At 46.5% G+C, this 24,539-nt stretch overlaps 1 protein-coding gene across 1 annotated transcript in view; it reads left to right on the top strand.

The window, feature by feature from the left end:
* The window catches only part of LOC141154020 (uncharacterized), a gene marked incomplete at its 5' end in the record, with an annotated part of 178,194 nt that overhangs the window by 81,598 nt on the left and 72,057 nt on the right, over positions 1-24,539 (top strand). The gene's annotated exons all lie outside the window — the stretch shown is intronic.

The following is a 24,539-nucleotide window of genomic DNA, read 5'->3' as shown; positions in this document are numbered from 1 at the left end:
CAGGCTGAGTGAGAGCCCGTCAGCTGTAACGGAAGCGGACATGCCTGATGTGTTTGTTTCACTGAGCACACCACATGTTTCTCAATCCACCGTAACATGTCCCCCTGCACCTCACTCACAGTCCAGCAGTTTCTCCGTTTCACCGTACTCTGCCCTCTCTCAGCACTGCAACCAGCCCTCGGTCACACAGTTGTGGTCACGTAAAAGATTATTCTTCACACACATGACAAAGCTAAGATGTGGAAATCCACCATCTCCAATCTGTTGACCACGGAAATGGTGGTGTCAGGCCCTAATTTTTTGACCTATGAACACTCCTCTATGGCTGCTTTTTCACTGAGGAGGTAACCGGAGAACCTGGAGGAAACCCCCGTAAACACGGGGAGAACATACAAACTACTTGTAGATGTTGTCCTCTATCATCATAAAGGAGTTAGCTCGTTGTCTAGGAGACCGACCACCGCTGCTATCTACCTTGTGAACATTGTGTTGAAGCCTTCAAGGTGTCACTGGTTTACCATGACAGAGAGGAGCCAGAAGACCGCAGTGTATGATGACTCCCACTCCTGCAGTCATTAGAAGCCTTTCGCCTTCATATTAATTGGTGCAGGGGTTAATCTGCTCAGTTGTGAGCTCCTGGAAGCTTAACGTGATTTAGGCTCTCAGCAGATTTGTCCTGTGTTTCTCCCCTACTGTGATAATGCTGTACCCCAACACATGAGACTGTCGCCTACCATGGAAACCTTCAAAAGGAAGCTGAAGATCCACTTCTTGTGACAAGCGTACAATCTGCGGTAACCCTCGCTCCAGCATACCGCTACACGACTAGCTGTACCATCACCTACTGTATCCTCACCCATCCCTTGTAGATTGTTTGTGTGCCCTCACGGGAGGGGTCCTCTCTCCTCTTGTACCAGTCGGTGACCACTTTTGACATGTAAAGCGCCACGGAATAAATATCGCTGTAATAATAATAATAATTATAGTACTTGTACTCTGGGTCAATTGATGGCACTTTCCAGGTGTCTACTACTAATTTGATGTGTTTTGGAAGCTTTTGGGCCCGTTTGAAGGTGTTGTGTATGTGTTTTTTTTGTCCCCATTGAATCCTATGGCGTTCGGTAATGTTCGATGAATATTCAACTAATAAATCGGCAAATATTGCAAATTAGAGATCATAATCCGAATCGAATATTGAAATGTTCGCTCATCTCTACTGACTAGGTATTCTGAACAGGGTTCTGGTTTACAAGTATAAGGCGGTGGTGTTCACACTGTGCAGTAACTGAGGCAGTGACCCAAGCAAGTCCAACATAAACAGCTTTTATTCAGCAGCTTACGGGTAAACAGAAAGTCCTCTGGTTCGCAGCCATGTTAACATAAGTCCGCCTGGAGCCTGACAGGTGCAGAGCCTTCCCAGGCATGGGTTCAGCCACCTACAGGCCCGCTGAGCTTTCCTGCTATGCTCCTAGCAGATTCCAACACTGAACAACACTAATGCTTAGTGCAGGGTTTTTAAAGGACCTGTGGTAAGAGCCACTGGAAAACCCGGGTTTGAGGGAGGAGGCCGCCCCACTGCCTTCCTGTAGCCTCCTCCAAGAAATGAAGGCCCTGCTGGGTTTTACTAATCTGCCTTAGCCAGAAAGCCTGACCAGGTCAATGCTCACCTTCATTCCTGCATTGCAGCCGTAGGTGTGTCTGTGACTACAATGCACTCCAATGGATTTAATAGGTCTCTGTACACATTCTGGGGGATATATAACGTCCCTCGTATACAATCCCCGTCACTGCCTCACACAAGATACACCTGCATTTGGTGGTTCTCTGCTGGGTATGTATTGCTGAACAGGCCTTGTGCACAGACATGCATCTACATTTGCATTAGTTTTGCAGGTCTGTGCTCATCCATCTGGCACTAAGTTACCTTTGTTTCCCCATAACTACAGCATTTATTGGTTTCTCTATTTAGTGTGGGGAGTTTAGTATCAAAAGGATCTTTGATCATCAGAAACAGCATGTGTATATTTTATCTGTATCATTCACATATATTTTGCTTGGATAGTTGATGTTGCATGGGCTACCACCCATTGTGGTGTTTATTGGGTTTTTACTTGTGTTTTAATATTTTTCGGTTTTGTTATGTGACATGCACTTGACGTGCCCCCTGGGCCGTGGGGTACCCGGTGCCGGGCCGGTCGTTGCTAGGGGAGATGTCACAGTGGCGGTGACCCGGTCCGTGACCTAGGGCGGTCAATCAAAAGGGGAATATTTACAGGGGATTTAATAAAGTTTTATATATAAAGTTTGTGACGCCACCTGTGGAGTCCGGCTATATGGAGCCGCCGCTGCGGAGCAGGTCCTCTGGAGCTGATGTTAGTGCAGCAGAGTTAGTTTAGCTCTCCACAGGCAGAGCTTAGCTCCAGGGCAGTGTAGAGGTGTTTTAGATGTTATAAGTGATGATGGGCGTTGTAGTGCAGGGGTGATGGCGCAGATAATAATCACAGAGACAGTGGGGTGCAGTCTTCAGGATCTTTACTCACGGTTGTTGCAATCCAAGTTACAGGTACCGGTGTAACTTCCCTTGTCGTGCTGCGCTTACTCAGGGTGGGGTTCAGCCAACCCTCAGATATCTCCGGAGTACTTAGCGGGACCCCATTCTGTGTGTTCTCTCTCTGGCCGTTTCCCTGCACCTCATACCAAGTGTCCCAATCCAGTACCCGCGGACCTTGTCGGGCGACGTCTGTTCTGTCCCCTCGTAGTCAGGATCTGCTATAGTTGGGGGCTGGTATATTTCAAAGCTGGTGTAGTAAGGAGCGGATATAGTTGGGGGCTGGTATATTTTGGAGCTGGAGTAGTCAGGAGCTGATATAGTTGGGGGCTGGTATATTTTGGATCTGGTGTAGCCAGGAGTTGATATAGTTGGGGTTTGGTATATTTTGGAGCTGGTGTAGTCAGGAGTTGATATAGTTGGGGGCTGGTATATTTCAGAGCTGGTGTAGCCAGGAGTTGATATAGTTGGGGGTTGGTATATTTCAGATCTGGTGTAGCCAGGAGCTGATATAGTTGGGGGCTGGTATATTTTGGAGCTGGTGTAGCCAGGAGCTGATATAGTTGGGGGTTGGTATATTTTGGAGCTGGTGTAGTCAGGAGCTGATATAGTTGGGGGCTGGTATATTTTGGAGCTGGTGTAGTCAGGAGCTGATATAGTTGGGGGCTGGTATATTTCGGAGCTGGTGTAGTCAGGAGCTGATATAGTTGGGGGCTGGTATATTTCAGAGCTGGTGTAGTCAGGAGCTGATATAGTTGGGCGCTGGTATATTTTGGAGCTGGTGTAGTCAGGAGCTGAAATAGTTGGGCGCTGGTATATTTTGGAGCTGGTGTAGTCAGGAGCTGATATAGTTGGGGGCTGGTATATTTCGGAGCTGATGTAGTCAGGAGCTGATATAGTTGGGGGCTGGTATATTTTGGAGCTGGTGTAGTCAGGAGCTGATATAGTTGGGCGCTGGTATATTTTGGAGCTGGTGTAGTCAGGAGCTGATATAGTTGGGGGCTGGTATATTTCAGAGCTGGTGTAGTCAGGAGCTGATATAGTTGGGGGCTGGAATATTTCGGATCTGGTGTAGTCAGGAGCTGATATAGTTGGGGGCTGGTATATTTCAGAGCTGGTGTAGTCAGGAGCTGATATAGTTGGGGGCTGGTATATTTCAGAGCTGGTGTAGTGAGGATCTGATATAGTTGGGGGCTGGTATATTTCAGAGCTGGTGTAGTCAGGAGTTGATATAGTTGGGGGCTGGTATATTTTGGAGCTGGTGTAGTCAGGAGCTGATATAGTTGGGGGCTGGTATATTTTGGAGCTGATGTAGTCAGGAGCTGATATAGTTGGGGGCTGGTATATTTTGGAGCTGGTGTAGTCAGGAGCTGGTATATTTTGGAGCTGGTGTAGTCAGGAGCTGATATAGTTGGGGGCTGGTATATTTCAGAGCTGGTGTAGTCAGGAGCTGATATAGTTGAGGGCTGGTATATTTTGGAGCTGGTGTAGTCAGGAGCTGATATAGTTGAAGGCTGGTATATTTCGGAGCTGGTGTAGTCAGGAGCTGATATAGTTGGAGGCTGGTATATTTCAGAGCTGGTGTAGTCAGGAGCGGATATAGTTGGGGGCTGGTATATTTTGGATCTGGTGTAGTCATGAGCTGATATAGTTGGGGGCTGGTATATTTTGGAGCTGGTGTAGTCAGGAGCTGATATAGTTGGGGACTGGTATATTTTGGAGCTGGTGTAGTCAGGAGTTGATATAGTTGGGGACTGGTATATTTTGGAGCTGGTGTAGTCAGGAGCTGATATAGTTGGGGGCTGGTATATTTTGGAGCTGGTGTAGTCATGAGCTGATATAGTTGGGGGCTGGTATATTTTGGAGCTGGTGTAGTCAGGAGCTGATTTAGTTGGGGGCTGGTATATTTTGGAGCTGGTGTAGTCAGGAACTGATATAGTTGGGGGCTGGTATATTTCGGAGCTGGTGTAGTCAGGAGTTGATATAGTTGGGGACTGGTATATTTTGGAGCTGATGTAGTCAGGAGCTGATATAGTTGGGGGCTGGTATATTTTGGAGCTGGTGTAGTCAGGAGCTGATATACTTGGGCGCTGGTATATTTCGGAGCTGGTGTAGTCAGGAGCTGATATAGTTGGGGGCTGGTATATTTCGGAGCTGATGTAGTCAGGAGCTGATATAGTTGGGCGCTGGTATATTTTGGAGCTGGTGTAGTCAGGAATTGATATAGTTGGGGGCTGGTATATTTCGGAGCTGGTGCAGTCAGGACTTGATATAGTTGGGGACTGGTATATTTTGGAGCTGGTGTAGTCAGGAGTTGATATAGTTGGGGACTGGTATATTTTGGAGCTGGTGTAGTCAGGAGTTGATATAGTTGGGGACTGGTATATTTTGGAGCTGGTGTAGTCAGGAGTTGATATAGTTGGGGGCTGGTATATTTCGGAGCTGATGTAGTCAGGAGCTGATATAGTTGGGGGCTGGTATATTTCGGAGGTGATGTAGTCAGGAGCTGATATACTTGGGCGCTGGTATATTTCGGAGCTGGTGTAGTCAGGAGCTGATATAGTTGGGGGCTGGTATATTTCGGAGCTGGTGCAGTCAGGAGTTGATATAGTTGGGGACTGGTATATTTTGGAGCTGGTGTAGTCAGGAGTTGATATAGTTGGGGGCTGGTATATTTCGGAGCTGATGTAGTCAGGAGCTGATATAGTTGGGCGCTGGTATATTTTGGAGCTGGTGTAGTCAGGATCTGATATAGTTGGGGGCTGGTATATTTTGGAGCTGGTGTAGTCATGAGTTGATATAGTTGGGGGTTGGTATATTTTGGAGCTGGTGTAGTCAGGAGTTGATATAGTTGGGGGCTGGTATATTTTGGAGCTGGTGTAGTCAGGAGTTGATATAGTTGGGGGCTGGTATGTTTTGGAGATGGTGTAGTCAGGAGCTGATATAGTTGGGTGCTGGTATATTTTGGAGCTGGTGTAGTCAGGAGTTGATATAGTTGGGGGCTGGTATATTTTGGAGCTGGTGTAGTCAGGAGTTGATATAGTTGGGGGCTGGTATGTTTTGGAGATGGTGTAGTCAGGAGCTGATATAGTTGGGTGCTGGTATATTTTGGAGCTGGTGTAGTCATGAGTTGATATAGTTGGGGGTTGGTATATTTTGGAGCTGGTGTAGTCAGGAGCTGATATAGTTGGAGGCTGGTATATTTTGGAGCTGGTGTAGTCAGGAGTTGATATAGTTGGGGGCTGGTATATTTCGGAGCTGGTGTAGTCAGGAGCTGATAAAGTTGGGGGCTGGTATGTTTCGGATCTGGTGTAGTCAGGAGCTGATATAGTTGGGGGCTGGTATATTTCAGAGCTGGTGTAGTGAGGATCTGATATAGTTGGGGGCTGGTATATTTCAGAGCTGGTGTAGTCAGGAGCTGATTTAGTTGGGGGCTGGTATATTTCGGATCTGGTGTAGTCAGGAGCTGATATAGTTGGGGGCTGGTATATTTCAGAGCTGGTCTAGTCAGGAGCTGATATAGTTGGGGGCTGGTATATTTCAGAGCTGGTGTAGTGAGGATCTGATATAGTTGGGGGCTGGTATATTTCAGAGCTGGTGTAGTCAGGAGTTGATATAGTTGGGGGCTGGTATATTTTGGAGCTGGTGTAGTCAGGAGCTGATATAGTTGGGGGCTGGTATATTTTGGAGCTGGTGTAGTCAGGAGCTGATATAGTTGGGGGCTGGTATATTTTGGAGCTGATGTAGTCAGGAGCTGGTATATTTTGGAGCTGGTGTAGTCAGGAGCTGATATAGTTGGGGGCTGGTATATTTCAGAGCTGGTGTAGTCAGGAGCTGATATAGTTGAGGGCTGGTATATTTTGGAGCTGGTGTAGTCAGGAGCTGATATAGTTGAAGGCTGGTATATTTCGGAGCTGGTGTAGTCAGGAGCTGATATAGTTGGAGGCTGGTATATTTCAGAGCTGGTGTACTCAGGAGCGGATATAGTTGGGGGCTGGTATATTTTGGATCTGGTGTAGTCATGAGCTGATATAGTTGGGGGCTGGTATATTTTGGAGCTGGTGTAGTCAGGAGCTGATATAGTTGGGGACTGGTATATTTTGGAGCTGGTGTAGTCAGGAGTTGATATAGTTGGGGACTGGTATATTTTGGAGCTGGTGTAGTCAGGAGCTGATATAGTTGGGGGCTGGTATATTTTGGAGCTGGTGTAGTCATGAGCTGATATAGTTGGGGGCTGGTATATTTTGGAGCTGGTGTAGTCAGGAGCTGATTTAGTTGGGGGCTGGTATATTTTGGAGCTGGTGTAGTCAGGAACTGATATAGTTGGGGGCTGGTATATTTCGGAGCTGGTGTAGTCAGGAGTTGATATAGTTGGGGACTGGTATATTTTGGAGCTGGTGTAGTCAGGAGTTGATATAGTTGGGGGCTGGTATATTTCGGAGCTGATGTAGTCAGGAGCTGATATAGTTGGGGGCTGGTATATTTCGGAGCTGATGTAGTCAGGAGCTGATATAGTTGGGGGCTGGTATATTTTGGAGCTGGTGTAGTCAGGAGCTGATATACTTGGGCGCTGGTATATTTCGGAGCTGGTGTAGTCAGGAGCTGATATAGTTGGGGGCTGGTATATTTCGGAGCTGATGTAGTCAGGAGCTGATATAGTTGGGCGCTGGTATATTTTGGAGCTGGTGTAGTCAGGAGTTGATATAGTTGGGGGCTGGTATATTTCGGAGCTGGTGCAGTCAGGAGTTGATATAGTTGGGGACTGGTATATTTTGGAGCTGGTGTAGTCAGGAGTTGATATAGTTGGGGACTGGTATATTTTGGAGCTGGTGTAGTCAGGAGTTGATATAGTTGGGGACTGGTATATTTTGGAGCTGGTGTAGTCAGGAGTTGATATAGTTGGGGGCTGGTATATTTCGGAGCTGATATAGTCAGGAGCTGATATAGTTGGGGGCTGGTATATTTCGGAGCTGATGTAGTCAGGAGCTGATATACTTGGGCGCTGGTATATTTCGGAGCTGGTGTAGTCAGGAGCTGATATAGTTGGGGGCTGGTATATTTCGGAGCTGGTGCAGTCAGGAGTTGATATAGTTGGGGACTGGTATATTTTGGAGCTGGTGTAGTCAGGAGTTGATATAGTTGGGGGCTGGTATATTTCGGAGCTGATGTAGTCAGGAGCTGATATAGTTGGGGGCTGGTATATTTCGGAGCTGATGTAGTCAGGAGCTGATATACTTGGGCGCTGGTATATTTCGGAGGTGGTGTAGTCAGGAGCTGATATAGTTGGGGGCTGGTATATTTCGGAGCTGATGTAGTCAGGAGCTGATATAGTTGGGCGCTGGTATATTTTGGAGCTGGTGTAGTCAGGAGTTGATATAGTTGGGGGCTGGTATATTTCGGAGCTGGTGTAGTCAGGAGTTGATATAGTTGGGGGCTGGTATATTTCGGAGCTGATGTAGTCAGGAGCTGGTATAGTTGGGGGCTGGTATATTTCAGAGCTGGTGTAGTCAGGAGTTGATATAGTTGGGGACTGGTATATTTCGGAGCTGGTGTAGTCAGGAGCTGATATAGTTGGGGGCTGGTATATTTCGGAGCTGATGTAGTCAGGAGGTGATAAACTTGGGCGCTGGTATATTTTGGAGCTGGTGTAGTCAGGAGTTGATATAGTTGGGGGCTGGTATATTTCGGAGCTGATGTAGTCAGGAGCTGATATACTTGGGCGCTGGTATATTTTGGAGCTGGTGTAGTCAGGAGCTGATATAGTTGGGGGCTGGTATATTTCAGAGCTGGTGTAGTCAGGAGCTGATATAGTTGAAGGCTGGTATATTTCAGAGCTGGTGTAGTCAGGAGCGGATATAGTTGGGGGCTGGTATATTTTGGAGCTGGTGTAGTCAGGAGCTGATATAGTTGGGGGTTGGTATATTTCAGAGCTGGTGTAGCCAGGAGCTGATATAGTTGGGGGCTGGTATATTTTGGAGCTGGTTCAGTCAGGAGCTGATATAGTTGGGGGCTGGTATATTTCAGAGCTGGTGTAGTGAGGATCTGATATACTTGGGGGCTGGTATATTTCAGAGCTGGTGTAGTCAGGAGCTGATATAGTTGGGGGCTGGTATATTTTGGAGCTGGTGTAGTCAGGAGCTGATATAGTTGGGGGCTGGTATATTTTGGAGCTGGTGTAGTCATGAGTTGATATAGTTGGGGGTTGGTATATCTTGGAGCTGGTGTAGTCAGGAGCTGATATAGTTGGAGGCTGGTATATTTTGGAGCTGGTGTAGTCAGGAGTTGATATAGTTGGGGGCTGGTATATTTTGGAGCTGGTGTAGTCAGGAGTTGATATAGTTGGGGCTGGTATATTTTGGAGCTGGTGTAGTAAGGAGCTGTATAGTTGGGGGCTGGTACATTTTGGAGCTGGTGTAGTCATGAGTTGATATAGTTGGGGGTTGGTATATTTTGGAGCTGGTGTAGTCAGGAGCTGATATAGTTGGAGGCTGGTATATTTTGGAGCTGGTGTAGTCAGGAGTTGATATAGTTGGGGGCTGGTATATTTCGGAGCTGGTGTAGTCAGGAGCTGATATAGTTGGGGGCTGGTATATTTCGGATCTGGTGTAGTCAGGAGCTGATATAGTTGGGAGCTGGTATATTTCAGAGCTGGTGTAGTGAGGATCTGATATAGTTGGGGGCTGGTATATTTCAGAGCTGGTGTAGTCAGGAGCTGATATAGTTGGGGGCTGGTATATTTCGGATCTGGTGTAGTCAGGAGCTGATATAGTTGGGGGCTGGTATATTTCATAGCTGGTGTAGTCAGGAGCTGATATAGTTGGGGGCTGGTATATTTCAGAGCTGGTGTAGTGAGGATCTGATATAGTTGGGGGCTGGTATATTTCAGAGCTGGTGTAGTCAGGAGTTGATATAGTTGGGGGCTGGTATATTTTGGAGCTGGTGTAGTGAGGATCTGATATAGTTGGGGGCTGGTATATTTCAGAGCTGGTATAGTCAGGAGTTGATATAGTTGGGGGCTGGTATATTTTGGAGCTGGTGTAGTCAGGAGCTGATATACTTGGGCGCTGGTATATTTTGGAGCTGGTGTAGTCAGGAGCTGATATAGTTGGGGGCTGGTATATTTCAGAGCTGGTGTAGTCAGGAGTTGATATAGTTGAAGGCTGGTATATTTCAGAGCTGGTGTAGTCAGGAGCGGATATAGTTGGGGGCTGGTATATTTTGGAGCTGGTGTAGTCAGGAGCTGATATAGTTGGGGGTTGGTATATTTCAGAGCTGGTGTAGCCAGGAGCTGATATAGTTGGGGGCTGGTATATTTTGGAGCTGGTTCAGTCAGGAGCTGATATAGTTGGGGGCTGGTATATTTCAGAGCTGGTGTAGTGAGGATCTGATATACTTGGGGGCTGGTATATTTCAGAGCTGGTGTAGTCAGGAGCTGATATAGTTGGGGGCTGGTATATTTTGGAGCTGGTGTAGTCAGGAGCTGATATAGTTGGGGGCTGGTATATTTTGGAGCTGGTGTAGTCATGAGTTGATATAGTTGGGGGTTGGTATATCTTGGAGCTGGTGTAGTCAGGAGCTGATATAGTTGGAGGCTGGTATATTTTGGAGCTGGTGTAGTCAGGAGTTGATATAGTTGGGGGCTGGTATATTTTGGAGCTGGTGTAGTCAGGAGTTGATATAGTTGGGGCTGGTATATTTTGGAGCTGGTGTAGTAAGGAGCTGTATAGTTGGGGGCTGGTATATTTTGGAGCTGGTGTAGTCATGAGTTGATATAGTTGGGGGTTGGTATATTTTGGAGCTGGTGTAGTCAGGAGCTGATATAGTTGGAGGCTGGTATATTTTGGAGCTGGTGTAGTCAGGAGTTGATATAGTTGGGGGCTGGTATATTTCGGAGCTGGTGTAGTCAGGAGCTGATATAGTTGGGGGCTGGTATATTTCGGATCTGGTGTAGTCAGGAGCTGATATAGTTGGGAGCTGGTATATTTCAGAGCTGGTGTAGTGAGGATCTGATATAGTTGGGGGCTGGTATATTTCAGAGCTGGTGTAGTCAGGAGCTGATATAGTTGGGGGCTGGTATATTTCGGATCTGGTGTAGTCAGGAGCTGATATAGTTGGGGGCTGGTATATTTCAGAGCTGGTGTAGTCAGGAGCTGATATAGTTGGGGGCTGGTATATTTCAGAGCTGGTGTAGTGAGGATCTGATATAGTTGGGGGCTGGTATATTTCAGAGCTGGTGTAGTCAGGAGTTGATATAGTTGGGGGCTGGTATATTTTGGAGCTGGTGTAGTCAGGAGCTGATATAGTTGGGGGCTGGTATATTTTGGAGCTGGTGTAGTCAGGAGCTGATATACTTGGGCGCTGGTATATTTTGGAGCTGGTGTAGTCAGGAGCTGATATAGTTGGGGGCTGGTATATTTCAGAGCTGGTGTAGTCAGGAGCTGATATAGTTGAAGGCTGGTATATTTCAGAGCTGGTGTAGTCAGGAGCGGATATAGTTGGGGTCTGGTATATTTTGCAGCTGGTGTAGTCAGGAGCTGATTTAGTTGGGGGTTGGTATATTTCAGAGCTGGTGTAGTGAGGATCTGATATACTTGGGGGCTGGTATATTTCAGAGCTGGTGTAGTCAGGAGCTGATATAGTTGAAGGCTGGTATATTTCAGAGCTGGTATAGTCAGGAGCTGATATAGTTGGGGGCTGGTATATTTTGGAGCTGGTTCAGTCAGGAGCTGATATAGTTGGGGGCTGGTATATTTCAGAGCTGGTGTAGTGAGGATCTGATATACTTGGGGGCTGGTATATTTCAGAGCTGGTGTAGTCAGGAGCTGATATAGTTGGGGGCTGGTATATTTTGGAGCTGGTGTAGTCAGGAGCTGATATAGTTGGGGGCTGGTATATTTTGGAGCTGGTGTAGTCATGAGTTGATATAGTTGGGGGTTGGTATATCTTGGAGCTGGTGTAGTCAGGAGCTGATATAGTTGGAGGCTGGTATATTTTGGAGCTGGTGTAGTCAGGAGTTGATATAGTTGGGGGCTGGTATATTTTGGAGCTGGTGTAGTCAGGAGTTGATATAGTTGGGGCTGGTATATTTTGGAGCTGGTGTAGTAAGGAGCTGTATAGTTGGGGGCTGGTATATTTTGGAGCTGGTGTAGTCATGAGTTGATATAGTTGGGGGTTGGTATATTTTGGAGCTGGTGTAGTCAGGAGCTGATATAGTTGGAGGCTGGTATATTTTGGAGCTGGTGTAGTCAGGAGTTGATATAGATGGGGGCTGGTATATTTCGGAGCTGGTGTAGTCAGGAGCTGATATAGTTGGGGGCTGGTATATTTCGGATCTGGTGTAGTCAGGAGCTGATATAGTTGGGAGCTGGTATATTTCAGAGCTGGTGTAGTGAGGATCTGATATAGTTGGGGGCTGGTATATTTCAGAGCTGGTGTAGTCAGGAGCTGATATAGTTGGGGGCTGGTATATTTCGGATCTGGTGTAGTCAGGAGCTGATATAGTTGGGGGCTGGTATATTTCAGAGCTGGTGTAGTCAGGAGCTGATATAGTTGGGGGCTGGTATATTTCAGAGCTGGTGTAGTGAGGATCTGATATAGTTGGGGGCTTGTATATTTCAGAGCTGGTGTAGTCAGGAGTTGATATAGTTGGGGGCTGGTATATTTTGGAGCTGGTGTAGTCAGGAGCTGATATAGTTGGGGGCTGGTATATTTTGGAGCTGGTGTAGTCATGAGTTGATATAGTTGGGGGCTGGTATATTTTGGAGTTGGTGTAGTCAGGAGCTGGTATATTTTGGAGCTGGTGTAGTCAGGAGCTGATATAGTTGGGGGCTGGTATATTTCAGAGCTGGTGTAGTCAGGAGCTGATATAGTTGAAGGCTGGTATATTTCGGAGCTGGTGTAGTCAGGAGCTGATATAGTTGGAGGCTGGTATATTTCAGAGCTGGTGTAGTCTGGAGCGGATATATTTGGGGCTGGTATACTTTGGAGCTGGTGTAGTCATGAGCTGATATAGTTGGGGGCTGGTATATTTTGGAGCTGTTGTAGTCAGGAGCTGATATAGTTGGGGGCTGGTATATTTTGGAGCTGGTGTAGTCATGAGCTGATATAGTTGGGGGCTGGTATATTTTGGAGCTGGTGTAGTCAGGAGCTGATAAAGTTGGGGGCTGGTATATTTTGGATCTGGTGTAGTCAGGAACTGATATAGTTGGGAGCTGGTATATTTCGGAGCTGGTGTAGTCAGGAGTTGATATAGTTGGGGACTGGTATATTTTGGAGCTGGTGTAGTCAGGAGTTGATATAGTTGGGGGCTGGTATATTTCGGAGCTGATGTAGTCAGGAGCTGATATAGTTGGGGGCTGGTATATTTCGGAGCTGATGTAGTCAGGAGCTGATATACTTGGGCGCTGGTATATTTCGGAGCTGGTGTAGTCAGGAGCTGATATAGTTGGGGGCTGGTATATTTCGGAGCTGATGTAGTCAGGAGTTGCTATAGTTGGGGGCTGGTATATTTCGGAGCTGGTGTAGTCAGGAGTTGATATAGTTGGAGGCTGGTATATTTTGGAGCTGGTGTAGTCAGGAGCTGATATAGTTGGGCGCTGGTATATTTTGGAGCTGGTGTAGTCAGGAGTTGATATAGTTGGGCGCTGGTATATTTCGGAGCTGGTGCAGTCAGGAGTTGATATAGTTGGGGACTGGTATATTTTGGAGCTGGTGTAGTCTGGAGTTGATATAGTTGGGGACTGGTATGTTTTGGAGCTGCTGTAGTCAGGAGTTGATATAGTTGGGGACTGATATATTTTGGAGCTGGTGTAGTCAGGAGTTGATATAGTTGGGGACTGGTATATTTTGGAGCTGGTGTAGTCAGAAGTTGATATAGTTGGGGGCTGGTATATTTTGGAGCTGGTGTAGTCAGGAGTTGATATAGTTGGGGGCTGGTATATTTCGGAGCTGATGTAGTCAGGAGCTGATATAGTTGGGGGCTGGTATATTTTGGAGCTGATGTAGTCAGGAGCTGATATACTTGGGCGCTGGTATATTTCGGAGCTGGTGTAGTCAGGAGCTGATATAGTTGGGGGCTGGTATATTTCGGAGCTGATGTAGTCAGGAGCTGATATAGTTGGGGGCTGGTATATTTCGGAGCTGATGTAGTCAGGAGTTGATATAGTTGGGGACTGGTATATTTTGGAGCTGATGTAGTCAGGAGTTGATATAGTTGGGGGCTGGTATATTTTGGAGCTGATGTAGTCAGGAGTTGATATAGTTGGGGGCTGGTATATTTCGGAGCTGATGTAGTCAGGAGCTGATATAGTTGGGGGCTGGTATATTTCGGAGCTGATGTAGTCAGGAGTTGATATAGTTGGGGGCTGGTATATTTCAGAGCTGATGTAGTCAGGAGCTGATATAGTTGGGGGCTGGTATATTTCGGAGCTGATGTAATCAGGAGCTGATATACTTGGGCGCTGGTATATTTCGGAGCTGGTGTAGTCAGGAGCTGATATACTTGGGCGCTGGTATATTTCGGAGCTGATGTAGTCAGGAGTTGATATAGTTGGGGGCTGGTATATTTCGGAGCTGGTGTAGTCAGGAGTTGATATAGTTGGGGGCTGGTATATTTCGGAGCTGGTATAGTTGGGGGCTGGTATATTTCGGAGCTGGTGTAGTCAGGAGTTGATATAGTTGGGGACTGGTATATTTCGGAGCTGGTGTAGTCAGGAGCTGATATAGTTGGGGGCTGGTATATTTCGGAGCTGATGTAGTCAGGAGCTGATATACTTGGGCGCTGGTATATTTTGGAGCTGGTGTAGTCAGGAGTTGATATAGTTGGGGGCTGGTATATTTCGGAGCTGATATAGTCAAGAGCTGATATACTTGGGCGCTGGTATATTTTGGAGCTGGTGTAGTCAGGAGCTGATATAGTTGGGGGCTGGTATATTTCGGAGCTGGTGTAGTCAGGAGTTGATATAGTTGGGGGCTGGTATATTTCGGAGCTGGTGTAGTCAGGAGTTGATATAGTTGGGGGCTGGTATATTTCGGAGCTGGTGTAGTCAGGAGTTGATATAGTTGGGGGCTGGTATATTTCGTAGCTGGTGTAGTCAGGAGTTGATATAGTTGGGGGCTGGTATATTTCGTAGCTGGTGTAGTCAGGAGTTGACATAGTTGGGGGCTGGTATATTTTGGAGCTGGTATAGTCAGGAGCTGATATAGTTGGGGGCTGGATATTTCGGAGCTGATGTAGTCAGGAGCTGATATAGTTGGGCGCTGGTATATTTTGGAGCTGGTGTAGTCAGGAGTTGATATAGTTGGGGGCTTGTATATTTCGGAGCTGGTGTAGTCAGGAGTTGATATAGTTGGGGGCTGGTATATTTCGGAGCTGGTGTAGTCAGAACCTGATATAGTTGGAGGCTGGTATATTTTGGAGCTGGTGTAGTCAGGAGTTGATATAGTTGGGGGCTGGTATATTTCGGAGCTGGGGTAGGTAGGAGTTGATATAGTTGGGGACTGGTATATTTTGGAGCTGGTGTAGTCAGGAGTTGATATAGTTGGGGACTGGTATATTTTGGAGCTGGTGTAGTCAGGAGCTGATATAGTTGGGGGCTGGTATATTTCGGAGCTGGTGTAGTCAGGAGTTGATATAGTTGGGGGCTGGTATATTTTGGAGCTGGTGTAGTCAGGAGCTGATATAGTTGGGGGCTGGTATATTTTGGAGCTGGTGTAGTCAGGAGTTGATATAGTTGGGGGCTGGTATATTTCGGAGCTGGTGTAGTAAGGAGTTGATATAGTTGGGGGCTGGTATATTTTGGAGCTGGTGTAGTCAGGAGCTGATATAGTTGGGGGCTGGATATTTCGGAGCTGATGTAGTCAGGAGCTGATATAGTTGGGCGCTGGTATATTTTGGAGCTGGTGTAGTCAGGAGTTGATATAGTTGGGGGCTGGTATATTTCGGAGCTGGTGTAGTCAGGAGTTGATATAGTTGGGGGCTGGTATATTTCGGAGCTGGTCTACTCAGGACCTGATATAGTTGGAGGCTGGTATATTTTGGAGGTGGTGTAGTCAGGAGTTGATATAGTTGGGGGCTGGTATATTTCGGAGCTGGGGTAGGTAGGAGTTGATATAGTTGGGGACTGGTATATTTTGGAGCTGGTGTAGTCAGGAGTTGATATAGTTGGGGACTGGTATATTTTGGAGCTGGTGTAGTCAGGAGCTGATATAGTTGGGGGCTGGTATATTTCGGAGCTGGTGTAGTCAGGAGTTGATATAGTTGGGGGCTGGTATATTTCGGAGCTTGTGTAGTCAGGAGTTGATATAGTTGGGGGCTGGTATATTTTGGAGCTGGTGTAGTCAGGAGCTGATATAGTTGGGGACTGGTATATTTCGGAGCTGGTGTAGTCAGGAGTTGATATAGTTGGGGGCTGGTATATTTCGGAGCTTGTGTAGTCAGGAGTTGATATAGTTGGGGGCTGGTATATTTTGGAGCTGGTATAGTCAGGAGCTGATATAGTTGGGGGCTGGTATATTTTGGAGCTGGTGTAGTCAGGAGTTGATATAGTTGGGGGCTGTTATATTTCGGAGCTGGTGTAGTCAGAACTTGATATAGTTGGGGGCTGGTATATTTTGGAGCTGGTGTAGTCAGGAGCTGATATAGTTGGGGGCTGGTATATTTTGGAGCTGGTATAGTCAGGAGCTGATATAGTTGGGGGCTGGTATATTTTGGAGCTGGTGTAGTCAGGAGTTGATATAGTTGGGGGCTGGTATATTTCGGAGCTTGTGTAGTCAGAAGTTGATATAGTTGGGGGCTGGTATATTTCGGAGCTGGGGTAGGTAGGAGTTGATATAGTTGGGGGCTGGTATATTTCGGAGCTGGTGTAGTCAGGAGCTGATATAGTTGGGGGCTGGTATATTTCGGAGCTGATGTAGTCAGGAGTTGATATAGTTGGGGGCTGGTATATTTCGGAGCTGGTGTAGTCAGGAGTTGATATAGTTGGAGGCTGGTATATTTTGGAGCTGGTGTAGTCAGGAGCTGATATAGTTGGGCGCTGGTATATTTTGGAGCTGGTGTAGTCAGGAGTTGATATAGTTGGGCGCTGGTATATTTCGGAGCTGGTGCAGTCAGGAGTTGATATAGTTGGGGACTGGTATATTTTGGAGCTGGTGTAGTCTGGAGTTGATATAGTTGGGGACTGGTATGTTTTGGAGCTGGTGTAGTCAGGAGTTGATATAGTTGGGGACTGGTATATTTTGGAGCTGGTGTAGTCAGGAGTTGATATAGTTGGGGACTGGTATATTTTGGAGCTGGTGTAGTCAGGAGTTGATATAGTTGGGGGCTGGTATATTTTGGAGCTGGTGTAGTCAGGAGTTGATATAGTTGGGGGCTGGTATATTTCGGAGCTGATGTAGTCAGGAGCTGATATAGTTGGGGGCTGGTATATTTCGGAGCTGATGTAGTCAGGAGCTGATATACTTGGGCGCTGGTATATTTCGGAGCTGGTGTAGTCAGGAGCTGATATAGTTGGGGGCTGGTATATTTCGGAGCTGATGTAGTCAGGAGCTGATATAGTTGGGGGCTGGTATATTTCGGAGCTGATGTAGTCAGGAGTTGATATAGTTGGGGACTGGTATATTTTTGAGCTGATGTAGTCAGGAGTTGATATAGTTGGGGGCTGGTATATTTTGGAGCTGGTGTAGTCAGGAGTTGATATAGTTGGGGGCTGGTATATTTCGGAGCTGATGTTGTCAGGAGCTGATATAGTTGGGGGCTGGTATATTTCGGAGCTGATGTAGTCAGGAGTTGATATAGTTGGGGGCTGGTATATTTCAGAGCTGATGTAGTCAGGAGCTGATATAGTTGGGGGCTGGTATATTTCGGAGCTGATGTAGTCAGGAGCTGATATACTTGGGCGCTGGTATATTTCGGAGCTGGTGTAGTCAGGAGCTGATATACTTGGGCGCTGGTATATTTCGGAGCTGATGTAGTCAGGAGTTGATATAGTTGGGGGCTGGTATATTTCGGAGCTGGTGTAGTCAGGAGTTGATATAGTTGGGGGCTGGTATATTTCGGAGCTGGTATAGTTGGGGGCTGGTATATTTCGGAGCTGGTGTAGTCAGGAGTTGATATAGTTGGGGACTGGTATATTTCGGAGCTGGTGTAGTCAGGAGCTGATATAGTTGGGGGCTGGTATATTTCGGAGCTGATGTAGTCAGGAGCTGATATACTTGGGCGCTGGTATATTTTGGAGCTGGTGTAGTCAGGAGTTGATATAGTTGGGGGCTGGTATATTTCGGAGCTGATGTAGTCAAGAGCTGATATACTTGGGCGCTGGTATATTTTGGAGCTGGTGTAGTCAGGAGCTGATATAGTTGGGGGCTGGTATATTTCGGAGCTGGTGTAGTCAGGAGTTGATATAGTTGGGGGCTGGTATATTTCGGAGCTGGTGTAGTCAGGAGTTGATATAGTTGGCGGCTGGTATATTTCGGAGCTGGTGTAGTCAGGAGTTGATATAGTTGGGGGCTGGTATATTTCGGAGTTGGTGTAGTCAGGAGTTGATATAGTTGGGGGCTGGTATATTTCGTTGCTGGTGTAGTCAGGAGTTGATATAGTTGGGGGCTGGTATATTTTGGAGCTGGTATAGTCAGGAGCTGATATAGTTGGGGGCTGGATATTTCGGAGCTGATGTAGTCAGGAGCTGATATAGTTGGGCGCTGGTATATTTTGGAGCTGGTGTAGTCAGGAGTTGATATAGTTGGGGGCTGGTATATTTCGGAGCTGGTGTAGTCAGGAGTTGATATAGTTGGGGGCTGGTATATTTCGGAGCTGGTGTAGTCAGAACCTGATATAGTTGGAGGCTGGTATATTTTGGAGCTGGTGTAGTCAGGAGTTGATATAGTTGGGGGCTGGTATATTTCGGAGCTGGGGTAGGTAGGAGTTGATATAGTTGGGGACTGGTATATTTTGGAGCTGGTGTAGTCAGGAGTTGATATAGTTGGGGACTGGTATATTTTGGAGCTGGTGTAGTCAGGAGCTGGTATAGTTGGGGGCTGGTATAATTCGGAGCTGGTGTAGTCAGGAGTTGATATATTTGGGGGCTGGTATATTTCGGAGCTTGTGTAGTCAGGAGTTGATATAGTTGGGGGCTGGTATATTTTGGAGCTGGTGTAGTCAGGAGCTGATATAGTTGGGGACTTGTATATTTCGGAGCTGGTGTAGTCAGGAGTTGATATAGTTGGGGGCTGGTATATTTCGGAGCTTGTGTAGTCAGGAGTTGATATAGTTGGGGGCTGGTATATTTTGGAGCTGGTGTAGTCAGGAGCTGATATAGTTGGGGGCTGGTATATTTTGGAGCTTGTGTAGTCAGGAGTTGATATAGTTGGGGGCTGGTATATTTCGGAGCTGGTGTAGTCAGGAGTTGATATAGTTGGGGGCTGGTATATTTTGGAGCTGGTGTAGTCAGGAGCTGATATAGTTGGGGGCTGGATATTTCGGAGCTGATGTAGTCAGGAGCTGATATAGTTGGGCGCTGGTATATTTTGGAGCTGGTGTAGTCAGGAGTTGATATAGTTGGGGGCTGGTATATTTCGGAGCTGGTGTAGTCAGGAGTTGATATAGTTGGGGGCTGGTATATTTCGGAGCTGGTGTAGTCAGGACCTGATATAGTTGGAGGCTGGTATATTTTGGAGCTGGTGTAGTCAGGAGTTGATATAGTTGGGGGCTGGTATATTTCGGAGCTGGGGTAGGTAGGAGTTGATATAGTTGGGGACTGGTATATTTTGGAGCTGGTGTATTCAGGAGTTGATGTAGTTGAGGACTGGTATATTTTGGAGCTGGTGTAGTCAGGAGCTGATATAGTTGGGGGCTGGTATATTTCGGAGCTGGTGTAGTCAGGAGTTGATATAGTTGGGGGCTGGTATATTTCGGAGCTTGTGTAGTCAGGAGTTGATATAGTTGGGGGCTGGTATATTTTGGAGCTGGTGTAGTCAGGAGCTGATATAGTTGGGGACTGGTATATTTTGGAGCTGGTGTAGTCAGGAGTTGATATAGTTGGGGGCTGGTATATTTCGGAGCTTGTGTAGTCAGGAGTTGATATAGTTGGGGGCTGGTATATTTTGGAGCTGGTATAGTCAGGAGCTGATATAGATGGGGGCTGGTATATTTTGGAGCTGGTGTAGTCAGGAGTTGATATAGTTGGGGGCTGTTATATTTCGGAGCTGCTGTAGTCAGAAGTTGATATAGTTGGGGGCTGGTATATTTTGGAGCTGGTGTAGTCAGGAGCTGATATAGTTAGGGGCTGGTATATTTTGGAGCTGGTATAGTCAGGAGCTGATATAGTTGGGGGCTGGTATATTTTGGAGCTGGTGTAGTCAAGAGTTGATATAGTTGGGGGCTGGTATATTTCGGAGCTGGTGTAGTCAGAAGTTGATATAGTTGGGGGCTGGTATATTTCGGAGCTGGTGTAGTCAGGAGCTGATATAGTTGGGGGCTGGATATTTCGGAGCTGATGTAGTCAGGAGCTGATATAGTTGGGCGCTGGTATATTTTGGAGCTGGTGTAGTCAGGAGTTGATATAGTTGGGGGCTGGTATATTTCGGAGCTGGTGTAGTCAGGACCTTATATAGTTGGAGGCTGGTATATTTTGGAGCTGGTGTAGTCAGGAGTTGATATAGTTGGGGACTGGTATATTTTGGAGCTGGTGTAGTCAGGAGTTGATATAGTTGGGGACTGGTATATTTTGGGGATGGTGTAGTCAGGAGTTGATATAGTTGGGGACTGGTATATTTTGGAGCTGGTGTAGTCAGGAGTTGATATAGTTGGGGACTGGTATATTTTGGAGCTGGTGTAGTCAGGAGTTGATATAGTTGGGGGCTGGTATATTTTGGAGCTGGTGTAGTCAGGAGTTGATATAGTTGGGGGCTGGTATATTTCGGAGCTGGTGTAGTCAGAAGTTGATATAGTTGGGGGCTGGTATATTTCGGAGCTGGTGTAGTCAGGAGCTGATATAGTTGGGGGCTGGATATTTCGGAGCTGATGTAGTCAGGAGCTGATATAGTTGGGCGCTGGTATATTTTGGAGCTGGTGTAGTCAGGAGTTGATATAGTTGGGGGCTGGTATATTTCGGAGCTGGTGTAGTCAGGAGTTGATATAGTTGGGGGCTGGTATATTTCGGAGCTGGTGTAGTCAGAACCTGATATAGTTGGAGGCTGGTATATTTTGGAGCTGGTGTAGTCAGGAGTTGATATAGTTGGGGGCTGGTATATTTCGGAGCTGGGGTAGGTAGGAGTTGATATAGTTGGGGACTGGTATATTTTGGAGCTGGTGTAGTCAGGAGTTGATATAGTTGGGGACTGGTATATTTTGGAGCTGGTGTAGTCAGGAGCTGGTATAGTTGGGGGCTGGTATATTTCGGAGCTGATGTAGTCAGGAGCTGATATAGTTGGGCGCTGGTATATTTTGGAGCTGGTGTAGTCAGGAGTTGATATAGTTGGGGGCTGGTATATTTCGGAGCTGGTGTAGTCAGGAGTTGATATAGTTGGGGGCTGGTATATTTCGGAGCTGGTGTAGTCAGAACCTGATATAGTTGGAGGCTGGTATATTTTGGAGCTGGTGTAGTCAGGAGTTGATATAGTTGGGGGCTGGTATATTTCGGAGCTGGGGTAGGTAGGAGTTGATATAGTTGGGGACTGGTATATTTTGGAGCTGGTGTAGTCAGGAGTTGATATAGTTGGGGACTGGTATATTTTGGAGCTGGTGTAGTCAGGAGCTGGTATAGTTGGGGGCTGGTATATTTCGGAGCTGGTGTAGTCAGGAGTTGATATATTTGGGGGCTGGTATATTTCGGAGCTTGTGTAGTCAGGAGTTGATATAGTTGGGGGCTGGTATATTTTGGAGCTGGTGTAGTCAGGAGCTGATATAGTTGGGGACTTGTATATTTCGGAGCTGGTGTAGTCAGGAGTTGATATAGTTGGGGGCTGGTATATTTCGGAGCTTGTGTAGTCAGGAGTTGATATAGTTGGGGGCTGGTATATTTTGGAGCTGGTGTAGTCAGGAGCTGATATAGTTGGGGGCTGGTATATTTTGGAGCTTGTGTAGTCAGGAGTTGATATAGTTGGGGGCTGGTATATTTCGGAGCTGGTGTAGTCAGGAGTTGATATAGTTGGGGGCTGGTATATTTTGGAGCTGGTGTAGTCAGGAGCTGATATAGTTGGGGGCTGGATATTTCGGAGCTGATGTAGTCAGGAGCTGATATAGTTGGGCGCTGGTATATTTTGGAGCTGGTGTAGTCAGGAGTTGATATAGTTGGGGGCTGGTATATTTCAGAGCTGGTGTAGTCAGGAGTTGATATAGTTGGGGGCTGGTATATTTCGGAGCTGGTGTAGTCAGGACCTGATATAGTTGGAGGCTGGTATATTTTGGAGCTGGTGTAGTCAGGAGTTGATATAGTTGGGGGCTGGTATATTTCGGAGCTGGGGTAGGTAGGAGTTGATATAGTTGGGGACTGGTATATTTTGGAGCTGGTGTAGTCAGGAGTTGATATAGTTGGGGACTGGTATATTTTGGAGCTGGTGTAGTCAGGAGCTGATATAGTTGGGGGCTGGTATATTTCGGAGCTGGTGTAGTCAGGAGTTGATATAGTTGGGGGCTGGTATATTTCGGAGCTTGTGTAGTCAGGAGTTGATATAGTTGGGGGCTGGTATATTTTGGAGCTGGTGTAGTCAGGAGCTGATATAGTTGGGGACTGGTATATTTTGGAGCTGGTGTAGTCAGGAGTTGATATAGTTGGGGGCTGGTATATTTCGGAGCTTGTGTAGTCAGGAGTTGATATAGTTGGGGGCTGGTATATTTTGGAGCTGGTATAGTCAGGAGCTGATATAGATGGGGGCTGGTATATTTTGGAGCTGGTGTAGTCAGGAGTTGATATAGTTGGGGGCTGTTATATTTCGGAGCTGCTGTAGTCAGAAGTTGATATAGTTGGGGGCTGGTATATTTTGGAGCTGGTATAGTCAGGAGCTGATATAGTTGGGGGCTGGTATATTTTGGAGCTGGTGTAGTCAAGAGTTGATATAGTTGGGGGCTGGTATATTTCGGAGCTGGTGTAGTCAGAAGTTGATATAGTTGGGGGCTGGTATATTTCGGAGCTGGTGTAGTCAGGAGCTGATATAGTTGGGGGCTGGATATTTCGGAACTGATGTAGTCAGGAGCTGATATAGTTGGGCGCTGGTATATTTTGGAGCTGGTGTAGTCAGGAGTTGATATAGTTGGGGGCTGGTATATTTCGGAGCTGGTGTAGTCAGGACCTTATATAGTTGGAGGCTGGTATATTTTGGAGCTGGTGTAGTCAGGAGTTGATATAGTTGGGGACTGGTATATTTTGGAGCTGGTGTAGTCAGGAGTTGATATAGTTGGGGACTGGTATATTTTGGGGATGGTGTAGTCAGGAGTTGATATAGTTGGGGACTGGTATATTTTGGAGCTGGTGTAGTCAGGAGTTGATATAGTTGGGGACTGGTATATTTTGGAGCTGGTGTAGTCAGGAGTTGATATAGTTGGGGGCTGGTATATTTTGGAGCTGGTGTAGTCAGGAGTTGATATAGTTGGGGGCTGGTATATTTCGGAGCTGGTGTAGTCAGAAGTTGATATAGTTGGGGGCTGGTATATTTCGGAGCTGGTGTAGTCAGGAGCTGATATAGTTGGGGGCTGGATATTTCGTAGCTGATGTAGTCAGGAGCTGATATAGATGGGCGCTGGTATATTTTGGAGCTGGTGTAGTCAGGAGTTGATATAGTTGGGGGCTGGTAAATTTCGGAGCTGGTGTAGTCAGAAGTTGATATAGTTGGGGGCTGGTAAATTTTGGAGCTGGTGTAGTCAGGAGCTGGTATATTTTGGAGCTGGTGTAGTCAGGAGCTGATATAGTTGGGGACTGGTATATTTCGGAGCTGGTGTAGTCAGGACCTTATATAGTTGGAGGCTGGTATATTTTGGAGCTGGTGTAGTCAGGAGCTGATATAGTTGGGGGCTGGTATATTTTGGAGCTGGTGTAGTCAGGAGCTGATATAGTTGGGGGCTGGATATTTCGTAGCTGATGTAGTCAGGAGCTGATATAGTTGGGGGCTGGTATATTTTGGAGCTGGTGTAGTCAGGAGTTGATATAGTTGGGGACTGGTATATTTTGGAGCTGGTGTAGTCAGGAGTTGATATAGTTGGGGACTGGTATATTTTGGAGCTGGTATAGTCAGGAGTTGATATAGTTGGGGACTGGTATATTTTGGAGCTGGTGTAGTCAGGAGTTGATATAGTTGGGGACTGGTATATTTTGGAGCTGGTGTAGTCAGGAGTTGATATAGTTGGGGACTGGTATATTTTGGGGATGGTGTAGTCAGGAGCTGATATAGTTGGGGACTGGTATATTTTGGAGCTGATGTAGTCAGGAGCTGATATAATTGGGGGCAGATTAGGATTGTTTAATTCTGCTATGAAGACAGTTAATAGACTGAATTTTTCTTATCGGCTTTTACTTAGCCTTGCATAGATATTCTGTGATATTCTAATATTACACGGCCATGTCCCATACTGTAATGGTGACCACTTCCTCCTGACAAACCCTACAGTGCACAGAACTGAGTCATAGTGCTGTATACACTGAACGAGGGGCTTGACTTCCCCTTTCCCCTTTTCATTGCTGGTCAGAACAATGTGTTGAGATGTTTGTTAGTAAAAGTCATTTTCTCTGAGGCTTGTGAGGAGCTGGAGACCATTGTGGTTTCTCTTGGTGACTATTTTAGTTACTTCCCTGAATAGTGAGAACAGAAAGAAGAACTAACTTTCCAGAACCACGATCAGGATAGGTGCAGTTTGCTGAAGACATGGTGTACATCACATGAGGTTCACTATTACATGCTAACCTGATACTTTCTGGAGGCCATCAAGATTACATAATAATGGGATTATTAGGACCACCCTTGCTCATCTGTCCTATGAGGGCACATGAATGTAATAGAGGAGATC

The sequence above is a fragment of the Phyllobates terribilis genome, unplaced genomic scaffold (genome assembly GCF_046119375.1).
Source record: "Phyllobates terribilis strain yellow unplaced genomic scaffold, ASM4611937v1 Scaffold_1__5_contigs__length_1240528914, whole genome shotgun sequence".
In the NCBI taxonomy this organism is placed as follows: Eukaryota; Metazoa; Chordata; class Amphibia; order Anura; family Dendrobatidae; genus Phyllobates; species Phyllobates terribilis.
The sequence above is the reverse complement of the archived record's forward strand: the minus strand, read 5'-3'. Positions and strand labels throughout refer to the sequence as shown.